This window comes from Bombus affinis, unplaced genomic scaffold (assembly GCF_024516045.1).
Source record: "Bombus affinis isolate iyBomAffi1 unplaced genomic scaffold, iyBomAffi1.2 ctg00000070.1, whole genome shotgun sequence".
In the NCBI taxonomy this organism is placed as follows: Eukaryota; Metazoa; Arthropoda; class Insecta; order Hymenoptera; family Apidae; genus Bombus; species Bombus affinis.
In genome coordinates this window covers 936,840-952,819 of record NW_026108823.1, presented here as the reverse complement: position 1 = coordinate 952,819, position 15,980 = coordinate 936,840, and the positions used below count along the sequence as shown (strand labels likewise).

At 45.3% G+C, this 15,980-nt stretch overlaps 3 protein-coding genes across 11 annotated transcripts in view; 2 read left to right on the top strand and 1 right to left on the bottom strand.

Moving 5' to 3' along the window:
* The window catches only part of LOC126927031 (G-patch domain and KOW motifs-containing protein-like), a 730,127-nt gene that overhangs the window by 73,248 nt on the left and 640,899 nt on the right, over nucleotides 1-15,980 (top strand). The window lies entirely within an intron of this gene.
* The window catches only part of LOC126927033 (G-patch domain and KOW motifs-containing protein-like), a 205,763-nt gene that overhangs the window by 33,127 nt on the left and 156,656 nt on the right, over nucleotides 1-15,980 (top strand). The window lies entirely within an intron of this gene.
* Nucleotides 1-15,980, bottom strand: part of LOC126927053 (integral membrane protein DGCR2/IDD-like) — a 386,199-nt gene that overhangs the window by 353,921 nt on the left and 16,298 nt on the right. The gene's annotated exons all lie outside the window — the stretch shown is intronic.

Genomic DNA, 15,980 nt, shown 5'->3' with positions numbered 1-15,980 from the left:
TTCGTTGTGCTCGTTTCAGCTTTTTCCTGTTCTTATCGGTATTCGCTGCTCTAGCCCACACCGGTGCTCCGTAAGTTACGATGGACTCCCACACATTGTAGTAGAGCCTACGAGCCAAGTTGGGCGGCCCGTTGATGTTGGGTAGAATTCCCCTAAGGGCTTCTATTAACTTGTCGGCTCTGTTACACACCATCTCGATATGCGCACCGAACCTCCGACTGGAGTCAATGACGACTCCGAGATACCTGATGCGATCGACCGTTTCGATGTCCGTGGAGCCCAACCTGAGTTTCACCACTCTCGGCACTCGCAAGCTTGTGATGAACATGACCTCCGTCTTTTCTCTCGCCAGGGTGAGCCCGACACTCGTGCACCAATCGTTGGCGATCCTTAGCATCGTGTTGACCTTGGCGGAGGCCTCTTCGTTCCTCCCGACGGAGCATATGATGGCCAGATCATCCGCGAAGGCGGTTGCTCTGACCATTGGCATGTTGTCGAGTCTCTCGAGCAACCGGTCGTATACCAAGTTCCACAGGAATGGTCCGAGGATGGATCCCTGCGGGACTCCCGCCGCCACCTCGTGCTCCACCGTGCCGTGCTGGTTGCTCACGATGATCCTCCTTCCGGATAGGTAACTGCCGATTAGCCTTTAGACCTTCCATGGCAGCTTCCTCTTGTCAAATTCCTCGTATATGCTCTTCCAGCTGAGCGAATTGAAGGCATTGCTAATATCTAGGGTGATCATCACGCATACTACCTTCTTCTGTTTGCAGATGTTGGCAAACTTCATCACCTGCGTGATGGCGTCTACCGTACTCCTCTTCTTTCTGAAGCCATATTGCCTCCGATGGAACGGGTCCATTCCGATGCATCTCTCGATGATCTTCTTAAAGCATTTTTCCCAGATCTTGCTCATGGTTGGGAGTATGCTTATCGGCCGGTACGCGTTAGGGAGACTGGGATCCTTACCCGGTTTCCTTAGCAGTATTACTCTGGCCGTCTTCCAGCAGACTGGGAACCTTCCTGATTCAGTGATGCCGTTGAACGCCCTTGTCACGAGCTCGCTCCTGCGACTTGCTACCAGCTTCGCGATCTCGCCCGGCACGCCATCGACTCCTGCAGCCTTCTTGGTGTTCATTCTTCCGGCGGCATCGACGACATCGCCTTCGTCGATGGCGACGCTGAGGCTAATATCTCCATCTTCTTCGGTCTCTACCTCCTCGCGGCCCTCATAATGGGGGGGTCCGTGTCCCAAGGTGAATAGCCTCTGTAGGACTGCCTTCACCATGTCGATCGGCATGTCGTTGGTTGGTCCCTTGCTTTTACATTTCTTCATGACCGTGCGATAGGGTCGCTCTCCAGTATCTTGCAGTATTCTGCCCAGGCTGTTTTTTTTGCTGCGGGCGATCTCCTTTTTTAATTGCCTTCGGATCTCCTTGTAGGCGTTGACGAGGGGCTCGGTGTTGCCGGCATTCTTCTTCCTTTCTCTCGTCACCTTCCTGAGCGCTTTGTGCGCCTGCGCTCTCAGTTCCGCGATCATCGGGTTCCACCAGTAGTTCGCGTACTTGCGGCTCGCCGCACAGTTCGGCTTCCTTAGCATCCCTTCGCACGTACCTTCGATGCTCTTTTGCAAGGGCTCGGCCCCATCCTCTCCGATAGCCGCGTTGAGGTCCTCCTTCCTCAGTGTGTCGTCGAATCTGCTCAGGAACTCCTCCGGCGACATGTCCTTGGTCACGTACCTGTAGAACTTCGATACGATTCGGGTCTTCCTCGCCTTAAACCTATGGAGCCCGTACAGATGGTCCGAGGCCGAGTATTTGTCCAAGACCGCGCTTCCTGCGTGTATCTCGCTGACCTTATTGGATACGCTTATTATGTCGGGGAAGCTCGTCTTCCCGTTCATGAAGAAAGTGTACTTTTCCTTGAGCCTCAATGGAAACACCCGGTGGCCGCTTAGTGCCTCCATTAAGACTCTCCCTCTCTTGTCTGTGGTCGATCCTCCCCAACAGGTTGACTTTGCGTTGAAGTCTCCGGCCACGACGACCTTGTCGTGTCCTCTAGCAGCGCTCTTCGTCATAGTCGACAGCGTGTCTATGTATTCGGAGTATGCTAGCTTATTTATGTTGGGCGAACAGTATCCGCTGAAGCAGAAGACGTCGCCGACGCGGACGCCCACTATCCCGTCGCTCTTGACCTCTGTTGTTTCATCAGGCAGTTTGCCATTGAGGAGTGTGACCCATATCGAGGCGTCTCCTTTGGTGTCATTAAACCAGTGCGGTAGCTGCCTGTTCGGCTCGGAAATTATTATTATATCCGGCCTAAGTTCGATCGCGCATTGGTGCATCATGTCCTGTGCCAGCTTGCATCTGTTGAGGTTTATCTGCAGTATCCTCATTTATTCGCTTTCAAGCGCCTTCTATATTCTGGACAAGCCAGGGATCCGGTTACGTGGTCAAATTTCACTCCTTTCTCCTTGCTGCAGATGGAGCAGCAGGATGCGTTGGCGTAGGCAGCTATCGTGTGGTCTTTGGCTCCGCACTTCCTGCAAATCTCCTTTCCAGGGCTTATCGCCGTGCATTTGTTCGCGATATGACCGAACATGTGACATCTGTAGCACTTTACCACATTGGGTAGTGCCTTTATCGAGGCTCGCCCCCTCTTTGGCCAGATAGGCTTTCGGCATCGTCACTATTGCCGATTGGGTGCCCCACGGCGCCATTTTTAGGGTCTTTACTTCGACCTCAGTGATGTCGCTTATGCCCAGTTGCATTCCTATCTCCCTGGCTAGTTCTTCCTTGCCTACGAGCGGGTCTATATCCCTGATCTCTACGGAGGTCTTGTCGCGCATTGGTAGCGCTCTCACCTTGCCTCTTAGCGCCGTGTTCATATCCGCCGCGGTCTTTTTGGCGTTGCTACCTGCTTTCAGCTCGATCAGAAAGTCACCTATTCTGGTCCTCCTAATTCCACAGCTCTCTTTTAGGGTCTCCCTTGCCCCCATCAAGTCTTTGTAGACCTGGATCCACTCCTTGTCTTGCCCTACTTTGACGAAGATGGCTTCGGGTCTGTTACGTATCCTCTTCGGTCCCTCCGGCCTCTTTGGCTTGTCCAATGCCGCCCTTCCTGCGTTCGCCTTACTAACAACCGTCGGGGTGTCCGTTCTTTTTCCTCTCCTTCCGCGGACAGGGATCCAGTCATCCTTTACATCGCTGTTCGTGCAGTCCGTAGTCGCTTTTGCCGAGCTGTTGCCGGCACAGGCTCCTGCGTAGGAGGCCTCCACGGTCGTTGGTCTCTTTCTCTTGGTGTCGCCCTTCCCCTCGACGGGCGATGTCTCCTTCCTTTTTCCTTCCTTCTCCTCACTCCTCCCCGGAGGGCTGGTCATCCTGGTGGCCGTGACTGTCCTAGCGTTCCTCTTGAGCCTCATCTCGTCCAACATCGAGTGGAGCTTGATCGCTTTTTTACTGATTTCGTCCCTCCTTTTGTTGATGTCGTTATCCTTTTTGCTCATGAGGTAGAGTCTGCTACCTATGCATTGGATTTCGCGGAAGACTTCTGTGATGATTTCCGTCATCGCCTTCCATTCGCTCATTTTGATGACGATACTGTCCTCGTCATGGCTTTTGGTCTCGGCCGTTGCTCTGTTCGCCATGGCCTTCCTCCTGAGACATTCCCTTGGTGCCGCCGCTTCGCTGCCGCTGTCCGACATTTCCGCCGGTGTGTCTAGCCCCGAGGTGCTGGCCGTTTCGTCCCTCGTTGCCATCGGTTGGCTCCTGGCCAGGCTTCTCGTTGTCTTGCACGCGCTCCCCTCCACTGGGGACTTTCTCATATATCTGGTGATCTTGTCACCTTTCGGGATTTTTTCCTTGGCGAATCGGGTCGCCTTTTCGGTGGGTGGTGTCTTATCCTTGAGTGCCTGCATTGGCATCTCGACATCCTCGATGATCCCCGCGATGTCTTCATCAAATTCGAGGTATCTTCTTGTGCTTCTCTTGCACATCTTTTCCTCTGTGACAACTGCGGGTGTTTCTTGGTCCCCGGTCGTGTTTACCGAACGAGGGGAGGCCCTGGGATCGACCTTCCCCTCGCCGTTCGTCCAGTCGTTGGGTGACCGTCGGGTCGAGCCTGGGACGCTACTCGAATCCCCGACGGGGCCTGGAAGCTCCGAAACCCCCTGAGCCGTAAGTTTACTTACCTTATAGTACTTGTCCATATTGTATTTGTATCTTTAATATACATATACATATATACATATATATATATGTCGGGGCGGCGTTAAGATTTGAGTTAGGGTTGAGGGCGTGAAACGAATCCCTATTGGCGCTAGACGTGATCATTATGCAATAGAGGAGATATTTACTAGTGCAAATATGACTATGATGGAATTGGACAAGTAATCGGATAATTAGGTACTCGAGAAGCTAATGACAATGATCCTAGGCTCACTAACGAATCCGCGGTCAAGGGGATGACGGACTCTACTTTTCCTCAGCGTCTAAGTTGTACTCAATGTTAATGCACGAGGCAATCACTACGTATCCGAGAGTTACTTGAATCGTCTTTGAGGTCGTACCGGAGAGTGGTTCTCCATCACGGTAACGCTGTCGAGGAAAACTATGATGGGTGTGCCCAAGGGCACGAAATCATCGGATTCGTGGAGAAAAGCCTTCATTCGGAAAGTGAGGGAAATTGGCGTTACTGTTAATTGGTCAATTTCCATGTTGGTGGTTAGGGAAGGGTGCTAGCCGCCCTTAAGAGAAAGTTCGAGAAGAGGAAGCGTCGTTGGTGAGAAAAATAGATTTCTCCTATTTTCTCGTAGTTGGGACGAGGACTGTTTGTCGGTTTGAAGGACTTTAGTTAAACAGACCTTAAGATTTATAGCAGGTCCTCGGGCTAGCTGAACATGTACTGTGGAGACGCGTCGACATCTGGTAATCATCTTACTCAAAGAATAGAGTTTGCGTGTGGCGAGCCACGGGACAGAAATCGTTGAAATGCTTACCGTCGTGTCCCGTCCTAAGTATTTCTTTTAAGGAGAGCTATAGGGTTACTTCATGCCTTTGTTAGACAAAACGTTCATCCCTTGACCGCGACTACGTTCGGCGACTGGTTGTCGCCTCGAGCCCGAGCTCACTATCATAAATCTCAAATAAGTACAGTCGAATCGAATGACGACAGTTTCTTAATTCGGCTATGGTGAAATCTAAATTACAATACTAGGGGTCTTCCCAAAGTTCCGAAGGGAAGGTTCCAGTATTCCTTCATCTCCGACACGACCATTCTGACTATCACACGTCCTCGTGTGTAACTAAAATATTGAGTTTCCTAACATTAGACTCGATACAATTGACATTATTCACAATTTAACTAGATGTTCGAATAAGGCAAGGGTCCAGTGTAGCAACAAATCCTGTTCGGGGGTTTGGCAGCAAAGAAATAAAAGATAATGAAAATTAGTAGCGTTATAGTTAGTATTCAAGGTGATAGTTGCATCCTGCAGGTCATTAGTCGGATCGTAACGGCATGATGGACCATTTTCGATTTCGCACTCCAAAGGATCTCGGTCTTCTAGATCGTGTGAGCACATAGAGCCTTGTTCCACGGTTTCACCGAGTTTTACCATATTGTTGCCCCGAGATGCATACGAACCACACCGCATGTTCTCACTGAGCCTTATCATACTGTCGCCCCGAGATGCATACGAATCACATCGCATGTTCTCACTGAGCCTCATCACACTGTCGCCCCGAGATGCATGCGAGTCACATCGCATGTTCTCACTGAGCCTCATCACACTGTCGCCCCGAGATGCATACGAGTCACATCGCATGTTCTCACTGAGCCTCATCACACTGTCGCCCCGAGATGCATGCGAGTCACATCGCATGTTCTCACTGAGCCTCATCACACTGTCGCCCCGAGATGCATACGAGTCACATCGCATGTTCTCACTGAGCCTCATCACACTGTCGCCCCGAGATGCATGCGAGTCACATCGCATGTTCTCACTGAGCCTCATCACACTATTACCACAAAAAGCGTGTGAACTACATCACACGTTCTCTCTGAGCTTTAGCACATTATTTCCCCGAAACACGTGCGAACTCGCTCTGCCGGGTGTTACTGGCATAGTGCTACTGATCTTCCGAGGTCGAAGTGCTCATATCGTCATGGTCACTGTTATTGCCTTCACTACAGACATCCAACTCAGCAGGGACGCGACCATCTGGCATTTTCCTCAACCTGTCGTGACTGTACTTGTACGGTCGCTTACCGTCTAATGTCCTTAAGATATACCTGTCCCCTTCCAAGACTTCTGCTATTACAAGTGGACCTCTAAATTTTGGATCTAGTTTGGTTTGATTCCTTTCCTCATTCTTGCGTAATACGAAATCACCGAGATTAAACCTAACCGCTTAAGCTTTAGCTTTGTCAAATCCATCCTCATCATACCTAGCACTAGTTTCCATCCACTTTATTGCCTGTCGTCTTATATTGGAGATATCGATACTTTTGATGTTATCGGGTAACAACAGATCGTGAAGTCTTGCCGTTCTACCTATTAGTAGTTCTAATGAGCTCGAGTTTGTCACGCGGTTGGTGGTGCAATTCAAAGCCAACTGTATTTCCCCAATCGCGTCTTGCCACGGCCGCCCGGTCGTCTCTACTACCGTGAACATATTTTCCAATGTACCCATAACACGCTCTACCTGTCCATTGGCTCTACTAGCACCGATCGCTATCAAGTGAACTTTAATTCGTTTGCTTTCGCAGAATTCTCGAAATTCTTTTACCCTTAAAACATCTTCCCCCGATCTGCTATTATCCGGCAGGGACTCCCGAATAAAAATATAGCGGATTTAAGCGCTTTAATGGTGTTAAGGGAATCTATCTTACGAGTATGATGCAGGTATACGAATTTAGTGAAGACGTCGATCAAAACAATGACGTACTCCTTTGAATTGCTTTTACCACTCAACTTGCCTGTTATGTCCATGTGGACCGTATGCCAGGGTATGCTGGTCTTAGGTATAGGATGCAGTTCGGCTTGTATCTTACCTAAACTAGCTTTCGAAACTTGACAAGCATGACAGTTCTCAATGAATCGGCGAACGTACTTCGCCATCCCTTCGAACCAGTAATACTCGTATAGTTTCTCCAGCGTTTTCTCCCAACCTAAGTGCATAATTGACTGGTGCACATGGTTAATAACAGACTATCTAAAACACCTTGGGACTATAGGTACACAGAGAATCCTGCCTTTTCTTTGTAGCCTACGGTGCAGAGTACCGAACCGTAATTCGTATGTATTCGCGATGTCTTCCGCGAGTCCATCGTTTTGCAATCCCTTGACGATTTCCAAGGTTTGAGAATCACGACGTTGTCCCGCTAATAGCCAATCTTCCGAAATTTCGGCCAGTCAACTATTTTCTCTTTGATTTTGTCGAATTTAATAAGGTCAACGCCTGTGGGGTTTCGCGACAAGAAATTTGTGAGCCGTCCGTTTACTTTCCCGATACATAATGGCAAAAATAAAAGTCTGCAAGTAAGCCCATCACCTATGGTCCCTGTTATTTAAATGTACTTTATCACTCGATGCTTTCAACGAGTTGCAATCCGTGACGACAAGAAATTCCCGTCCCTATAGATAGTGACAGAAATGTTTTACGGCGTTTACGATAGCTAATGTATTGAGTTCATAGGAGTGATATCTGGATTCCGCGGGGCTGGTTCTTTTACTGTAATACTCTATTACCTTGTTCTTACCTTCGGCTTGATGCGTCAAAATCACCCCGTAACTCTCCGAGCTAGCGTCAGTATGTAGTTCTATCGGGTAATTGGGGTTGAATATCGTTAGCACCGGCGCGTCGGTCAGGGCGGAAACTACCTGTTGTCTTATTTTCTCGTGTCTATCTGTCCAAGTTATATTTCTGCTATCTGAGATGAGCGCAAACAGGGATTTCATCGTCATTGAGAATTTAGGGATGAATTTTCGGAAGTACGGAGCTAACCCTATGAACTGCCTGAGCTATGTGACGGTCGTTGGCACAGGTGAAGAACTTAAGGTGTGTATTTTTCCCGGGTTAGGACGAACTTCTCCGTTATGAATTACATATCGCAAATGGAGCACCGATGTCTTTAGAAAAGAACGTTTCGCAAAATTAAAAGAGAATCCGGCTTTTACGAGGGTATCTAATACGGTGTTCAATCTTTCTAAAGCTCGATCTATCGAGTTGGCAATAATTAGGACGTCATTGAAATAAATAACAACATACGAATGAGCGAGGTCACCTAAGGCCTTGCGAATGACCCTCCGAAAGACGGACGGTGCAATTTTTCAGTCCAAACGGCATCGTTATCTACTCATATTGTCTGTCGGGGTAACGAACGCTGTAAACTCCGTTGGATTAGGATAAATAGAAATTTGGTGATACCCGCTGGCCATATCCAGGCTAATAAAATATCTCGCCTCTTGCAATCTCGCGACTTGATCCGCAATAAGGAGTAAAGGGTACCAATCCGCGACGATACTTTGATTTAGATCTCGGGGATCCACTCGTAATCTATCTGAGCCGTTTTTTTTTCACGAGTTACGGCTCGCTAATGGCGAATTACTAGGCCTTATAATTTTGCTTTAATTAGAACGCTTGTTTTCTCACGTACCGCTCTTCGCTCCTCCTCGCTAAGTCTATAAGGACTTCCTCCTACGGTGGTGTTAGGATCAATTAATCGTATTTCTAACCGGCCTGCATTTACGCGAATACGTAGGAAACCCGTAACGAATGAATCTTTGAATTTGTCGAGAAGAGAAATTGATTGACTTTTATTATTACCATGTACATAAGCGTCAACTTCATTAACGACGATCTCGTTTGCAGTGGTTTCATTACAGACACCAATCATTTTTGTTTTAAACATAGCGAGGCTATTTTGTGTAATGTTACGTCAAAAACCAGACTTAGAGTTCCGCAACTAATCGCGACATCATATTTCAAATAACTATCAGCAAGGACATGAGAAACTATCTTCGATGTAAAAGTCATTAATGCACACAATGAACAAATGGGAGGCGTATGTTTAATACAGGTATTCCCTACTCCTCGCATTACTAATATGCCAGTCATTCCTTTGCCAGAAAATCTCGAGGCCGCGGACTCTTCAATCAGTGAACGCTCGGCTCCCGAATCGGAGTAAAATGGAAACGACTCACCCAGATGACTTGATCTATCCGTTGGTGCTTCCAGTACGTAGAAGTCGACTCGCCACTCGTTATTGAAATTATAGTTTCCTTCCATAATCAGGTTGGCAGCTGCGCCCCATGCAGCGGAGTCGGAGCACGCGATTTTAAGGGTTAAAACGTGGTAGCGATAATTGTTAGGTTTCACACTCGATTTGCACTAGCGACTGAATTGCGCACGACTTGCGACTTGCGCACGATGATCGTAAGTTCTAGCACTGTTATAATCGGCACTGATCCCACTTCTGATGTCGGGGCGGCGTTAAGATTTGAGTTAGGGTTGAGGGCGTGAAACGAATCCCTATTGGCGCTAGACGTGATCATTATGCAATAGAGGAGATATTTACTAGTGCAAATATGACTATGATGGAATTGGACAAGTAATCGGATAATTAGGTACTCGAGAAGCTAATGACAATGATCCTAGGCTCACTAACGAATCCGCGGTCAAGGGGATGACGGACTCTACTTTTCCTCAGCGTCTAAGTTGTACTCAATGTTAATGCACGAGGCAATCACTACGTATCCGAGAGTTACTTGAATCGTCTTTTAGATCGTACCGGAGAGTGGTTCTCCATCACGGTAACGCTGTCGAGGAAAACTATGATGGGTGTGCCCAAGGGCACGAAATCATCGGATTCGTGGAGAAAAGCCTTCATTCGGAAAGTGAGGGAAATTGGCGTTACTGTTAATTGGTCAATTTCCATGTTGGTGGTTAGGGAAGGGTGCTAGCCGCCCTTAAGAGAAAGTTCGAGAAGAGGAAGCGTCGTTCGTGAGAAAAATAGATTTCTCCTATTTTCTCGAAGTTGGAACGAGGACTGTTTGTCGGTTTGAAGGACTTTAGTTAAACAGATCTTAAGATTTATAGCAGGTCCTCGGGCTAGCTGAACATGTACTGTGGAGACGCGTCGACATCTGGTAATCATCTTACTCAAAGAATAGAGTCTGCGTGTGGCGAGCCACGGGACAGAAATCGTTGAAATGCTTACCGTCGTGCCCCGTCCTAAGTATTTCTTTTAAGGAGAGCTATAGGGTTACTTCATGCCTTTGTTAGACAAAACGTTCATCCCTTGACCGCGACTACGTTCGGCGACTGGTTGTCGCCTCGAGCCCGAGCTCACTATCATAAATCTCAAATAAGTACAGTCGAATCGAATGACAACAGTTTCTTAATTCGGCTATGGTGAAATCTAAATTACAATACTAGGGGTCTTCCCAAAGTTCCGAAGGGAAGGTTCCAGTATTCTTTCATCTCCGACATATATATATATATATATATATATATATATATATATATATATATATATATATATATATATGTCGGAGATGAAAGAATACTGGAACCTTCCCTTCGGAATATATATATATATATATATATATATATATATATATATATATATATATATATATATATATATATGTATGTTTGAAATGGATGTCCTTCGACGTAGCCGGTCGTCGTATGCTCCCACTGTATCCTTCCGCGTGTATGCGATTCGTGTCCTAAATAACTTGCCGATGTCGTCGTAAAGTCGCCAGTCGTATGACTGATGACCGGATACTAAAACTCGCAGTGTCCCTATCACTGTTCGACGCGGGGAGTTTAGACTGGTCCTCCACGGGGGCGCTCTCCACCACTCCTTGGTTACCCAGGTAGCCCGCACGGTGGCGCTTCGGTCTCGCGACCCAAGATGGCCTCCGCTCTGCCCCTAACCTCACTTTTCACACACAGCACTTTCAATCGTTTTTCTCGCTTTTATACCAGCGAGCTCCCCTATTTCTTGTACTCCCACTCATTCCGGAGCACTAGAAACTTCACTTTCGTGCACTTTTCCGCCCGAGTTCTTTAATTTACCCAGATATTTCGGTTATGCCTACGGAGCGACGTGCACGTGTCCGCTCTGCTTGCCGCCATCATGATGATCCCCATTATATTATATTATGTTATTACGATGTTTTTTTTATTTATTTATTGAAATTCACAATTTGTCCAATTTGGACATTTGGTGGAATTTTTTAACAGTTAAATTAGCATGTTGGTGGCTACCCCCAGCGTGGTACCATCCTCGTGTTTGTTAGGTTATGTCCTTTATAAGGTCTGCTGGGTGCTTCCTTTTTAGTCTTCTGTCCATGTTTATGGTTTTGTATGTTTCCGCAGCTAACCGGTTTGGGTGTGTTGCTATTCTTGATTTGTATTTCTCGGAGTATCTGCTAATTTCTTCCTTGACCGTTGGGATTCCCAGGTCCCTCCGTATATCTTCGTTTCTGACGTACCAAGGTCCGTTTACTATTGTTCTGAGGATTTTAGCCTGTATTACCTCTATTTTGTTTATATGGCTCATTGCTGCCGTCCCCCATAATGGTATTCCGTACGTCCAGATTGGTTTTATGATCGTTTTATATATTTTTAATTTATTTTCTATGCTTAATTTGGATTTTCGGCTTGTTAGCCAATGCATTTGTCTCCTTGTTTTCTGTATTTTTTCTACTATTGATTTGATGTGTAGTTTCCATGTGGGTTGTGTATCTAAGTGGAGTCCTAGGTATTTGACATGCTTTGTTTGCGTTATATGCGTGCCGTTCAATAAGATGTTTGGTGGTATCCTTTTTCGTAGCGTGAATGTAATATGGTTGCATTTATTGGGGTTTGCTTTTATTTGTTTTTCTTGTAGCCAATTTTCTATTTTTATGATATGTTCTTGTAGTATTTTGACTGCCGTTTCTGGTTTATTATGCCTGACTAGTATAGCTGTGTCGTCCGCGAATGTCAATACTGTGCTGTTGGTAGTTGTTGGTATGTTCGCCGTGTATAATGTGTATTGTATTGGGCCTAGGAGGCTTCCTTGTGGTACCCCGGCCTTGATGTCTTTAACTTGAGAATGTGTGTCCTTGATTTTTATTACGAAGGTTCTGCTGCTTAGGTAAGATTTTATTAATTGGTGTATTTGCTCCGGGAATTGTTTCCTAATTGTTTGTAGTAGACTTTCATGGTTAATTTTATCGAATGCTTTCTCTACGTCTATAAAGAGGGCTGTGCAGTATTCCTTGTTTTCTAGTGCTACTATTATTTCGTTTATAAGCCTGTGCATTTGCTCTATCGTGGAGTGTTTGTTTCTGAAACCAAATTGGTGATCCGGTATTAGTTTTTTTGTCTCTATTATTGTTTTTATCCGGCAATATATTATTTTTACCAGTATTTTGGAAAATACTGGAAGCAGTGATATTGGTCTGTAAGATGCAGTTTGGTGCGGGTCTTTGCCTCATTTATGTAACATTTTGATCTGTGCTAATTTCCATGGTTTGGGGAAGCATTGAATTCTTAGAACTGCATTGAATATTATTGTCATTAGTCTTATTGCTTTTGGCGGAAGGTTTTTCAAGATTTTACCATTGATTAGTGTATTTTCGAGCTATCGCGGGGAGACGCGGTCGTTAGAATACGCGTCAACGGGAGTCGTAAATTCCCGTTACGATTAGAATAATCGACACCACGAATAGTTCGATCCCCGTATTTCGGTTAGGATAATCGGGGTGGTTGATGCGGTATAACATTGGTAGTCACTGAGTTATAATAATGTATATTTCCAACACTTTATACAATCACACAAAGTAATAACGCCGTTGATTAAGATACAGATAACGAGAGAAGGGTTAGTCTTGGATGAGAAAAGGAGAGCTTTAGGCGCTCTAGGCCCTTGAGAGTTATAGGAACTGTCGGAGTTCTGGATAATGTGAGAGCCTTAGGAGACTCTAGGCCGTGTAGGCACCTTGAGAGTTGTAGGAAACTCTGAGAGATATAGGAACGGTGAGAGTTATAGGGAATGCAGGAACTCTCGGCACCGTGAGAAATGATGAAGGAACTCTGAGAGATGCAGGAACGGTGAGAGCTATACGGATTATAGGAACTCTAAGCACCGTGAGAGACGATCAAACTCAGGAGAGGTAGGAACGGTGAGAGTTATAGGAAATGCAGGAACTCTAGGCACCGTGAGAGACGATCAAACTCTGAAGTTTTATTCTAATGTGAATGCGAAGGAAAGCTCGGTATGGGTGTGCCCTTTGAACGAAGAACGCGGATTCGTTGCTTACATTTTCAGTTAGGAAAGTGAGGGCAATGATCCGCGATGCTGATTGGTTATGAGCAATGTTGGGAAGGAAGATAGGAGGAAGAAGCCTTCTACTAACTTGGGTCCTAGGCGACATTGTTTATGGGGAGACTCGGATTTTCCGTTAGGGAGATCTCCGCTTTTTTCGTTAGGCCACTACCTGCTTTCTCCGCAATTCTTAAGAGCACGTAATAAACCCAAGGACCCTTCTAAAAAACCAGCTGAAAACACTTCTGGAATTAGAAAGTCCTTTCTGGCAAACAGATTGACTTAAACCATGTGTGCGAACAATGCAGTTAGGATTTCGACTTTATGGTGGGTCCTTAGGCCTATAGAGGGTTCGAAGGACGGCACGTCGACCGTTGGCTGTCACGCCGCGCGGGATGGAGTGCAGATGTGTTGCGCGGCGTAACAATTAGGTCGATTCCTGGCGCTTTATTGTTTTTTGTTTTATCAATTATGTTTCTAATTTCTTGTGCTGATGTTTTAGGTATGGTGTATTCTTTGCCGGTTGTGGTAATAGTGGTTTGTGGATCCTCCTCCGTATGACTTTTGAGGTTGCTGTTGTTGATAATGTGTGGTGTGAATGTGTTGCAGAGGTGGTTGGAGAATTCTTCAGCTTGTTCTTCGTTGCTTCTTACCCATGTGTTATCTGCTTTTCTGATTGCTGGGACGGGTATTATCTGCTTCCTTATTTATTTCGTGGCTTTCCATAGTGAATAGTTGGTGCTCTCGTGTGTGGAGAGTATCCCTATGAACTTTGCGAATTCGTTATCGTTGTGCTCCTTTATTTTGTTTTTTATTTCCTTTGCAAGTTTGTTTAAGTGTTTTTTGTTTTCTCGAGTTCTGTATTTTTGCCATTTTGCTTTTGCTTTTCTTTTTTCTCTGATTTTGTCGAGTATTTCTTGCGGGATTGTTATTGTTTGTCTGCTGGTTGATTCGGGTGTAGTGGTTGTCCTTGCTGCTTCTTGAACAGTTGCTGTCAATGTTGCTACTGCCTGTTCTATGTGTTCCGGAGTTTTCAACGGGATGTTGCAGTTTATTTTGCGTTCTATTATTTCTTTGAAAGTTTGCCATTTGCTGGTTTTATTGCATAGTGTTTCTGGTTTGCTATAGTGTATTGGTTTGTTTCTGTATTCAATTATTATGAGTGTATGGTCGGAGCTGAGCTCGAGGTTGGGTGTTATTTTTAGTTTATTTGTGTTTAGTCCCCTTGTAACTGCAAAGTCCAGAAGATCTGGTTTTTTGTTCAGGTCAGTCGGCCAATGTGTCGGTGTTTCTGTGGATAATATATTGAGGTTATTATTTCTAATGTATTTTTCCAGTGTTCTGCCTCGAGGTATAATGTTTCTTGACCCCCATAGCGTGTGCTTTGAGTTGTAGTCTCCCGCTGCGATGTACTTGTCCCTTAGGTCCTGGAAGTATTCTTCCCACATTTGTGATGTTATTTTGTGTCGCGGAGGCACATATACTGCTGACAACTGGAAGTAGTTGCTGCTAGTTTGAACTGTAACAGTAGTTCCTTGTAAATATTCTTTGTTAACTTGGCTGTGTAGATAATGTTTGATATCGTTTCTGACTATCACTGCTGTCCCTCCGTGAGCTTTTCCTGAGGGGTGTTTGGTATCATATATGGTGTAGTATGGTATTTTCAAGTAGCTTTTTGTAGTGAAGTGTGTTTCTGAGACAAGTAGTTTGTCTATATTGTTACTGTATATGAATGTTTTAATTTCGAGGGCCCGTTGTTGTAGGCCGTTTGAGTTCCAGGCTGCTATTTTTAGAGTGTCCGTTTTTTATTTTTTGCTTAGCACGTTTGTAATTAGTTGTAGCATGACTGTGATTTGTTGGGTTTGCTGTCTGAGTACTGCGTTTTGTTCGCTTATCATTCTGGATTACGATGTTATCTAATTAATTGTTGTCTATTTATTTTGATACTTATATTAACCATTATTTATAACATAATATACTAAACACAATTAGTATACACAATTAGTATAAGGATTAGTACAAGAAATTTTAAACAGCTTTTTTCAAAAGAACGAATCATTTACGATCCTGGGGTTTTCTGAAACTTTCGTTTCTCGTGATAAGTACTTTATGATGCAATAAAAAATTTTCTCTGAAAATTATACTCAAGATCAATTTCATGATCCATTTTCTCTAACAGATCTCCATCTTCCACAGCTACAACAAATAATTTTTTAACACTCTATACATTTAACATCGATTATAATTCTGATAATTGAAACACCGAACATCAATGTGTTTATTCACTACGCCAACACAGATAACAATTAACATTGATATATAATATATGTCGGAGATGAAAGAACACCGGAACCCCTCCTTGGATTCGCGGGAATACCGTAACGTTGTAACTTAGATTAAACAAATGCCGCTCCGATTATTCGAGATTTATGATCATGAGCTTGTGCTCGAGGCGACAATCAATCGCCGAACGTAGCCGCGGTCAAAGGGATGAACGTTTTATCTAACAAAGGCACAGAGTAACTCTATACCTCTCCTTAAAATAAATAGTCGTAGCGACACGTGGCAGTAAATACTTCAATAGTTTCTATCCCGCGGCCCGCCACACGCAGATTTTGTCCTCCGGGTAAGATGATCGCCGGATGTCGGCATGC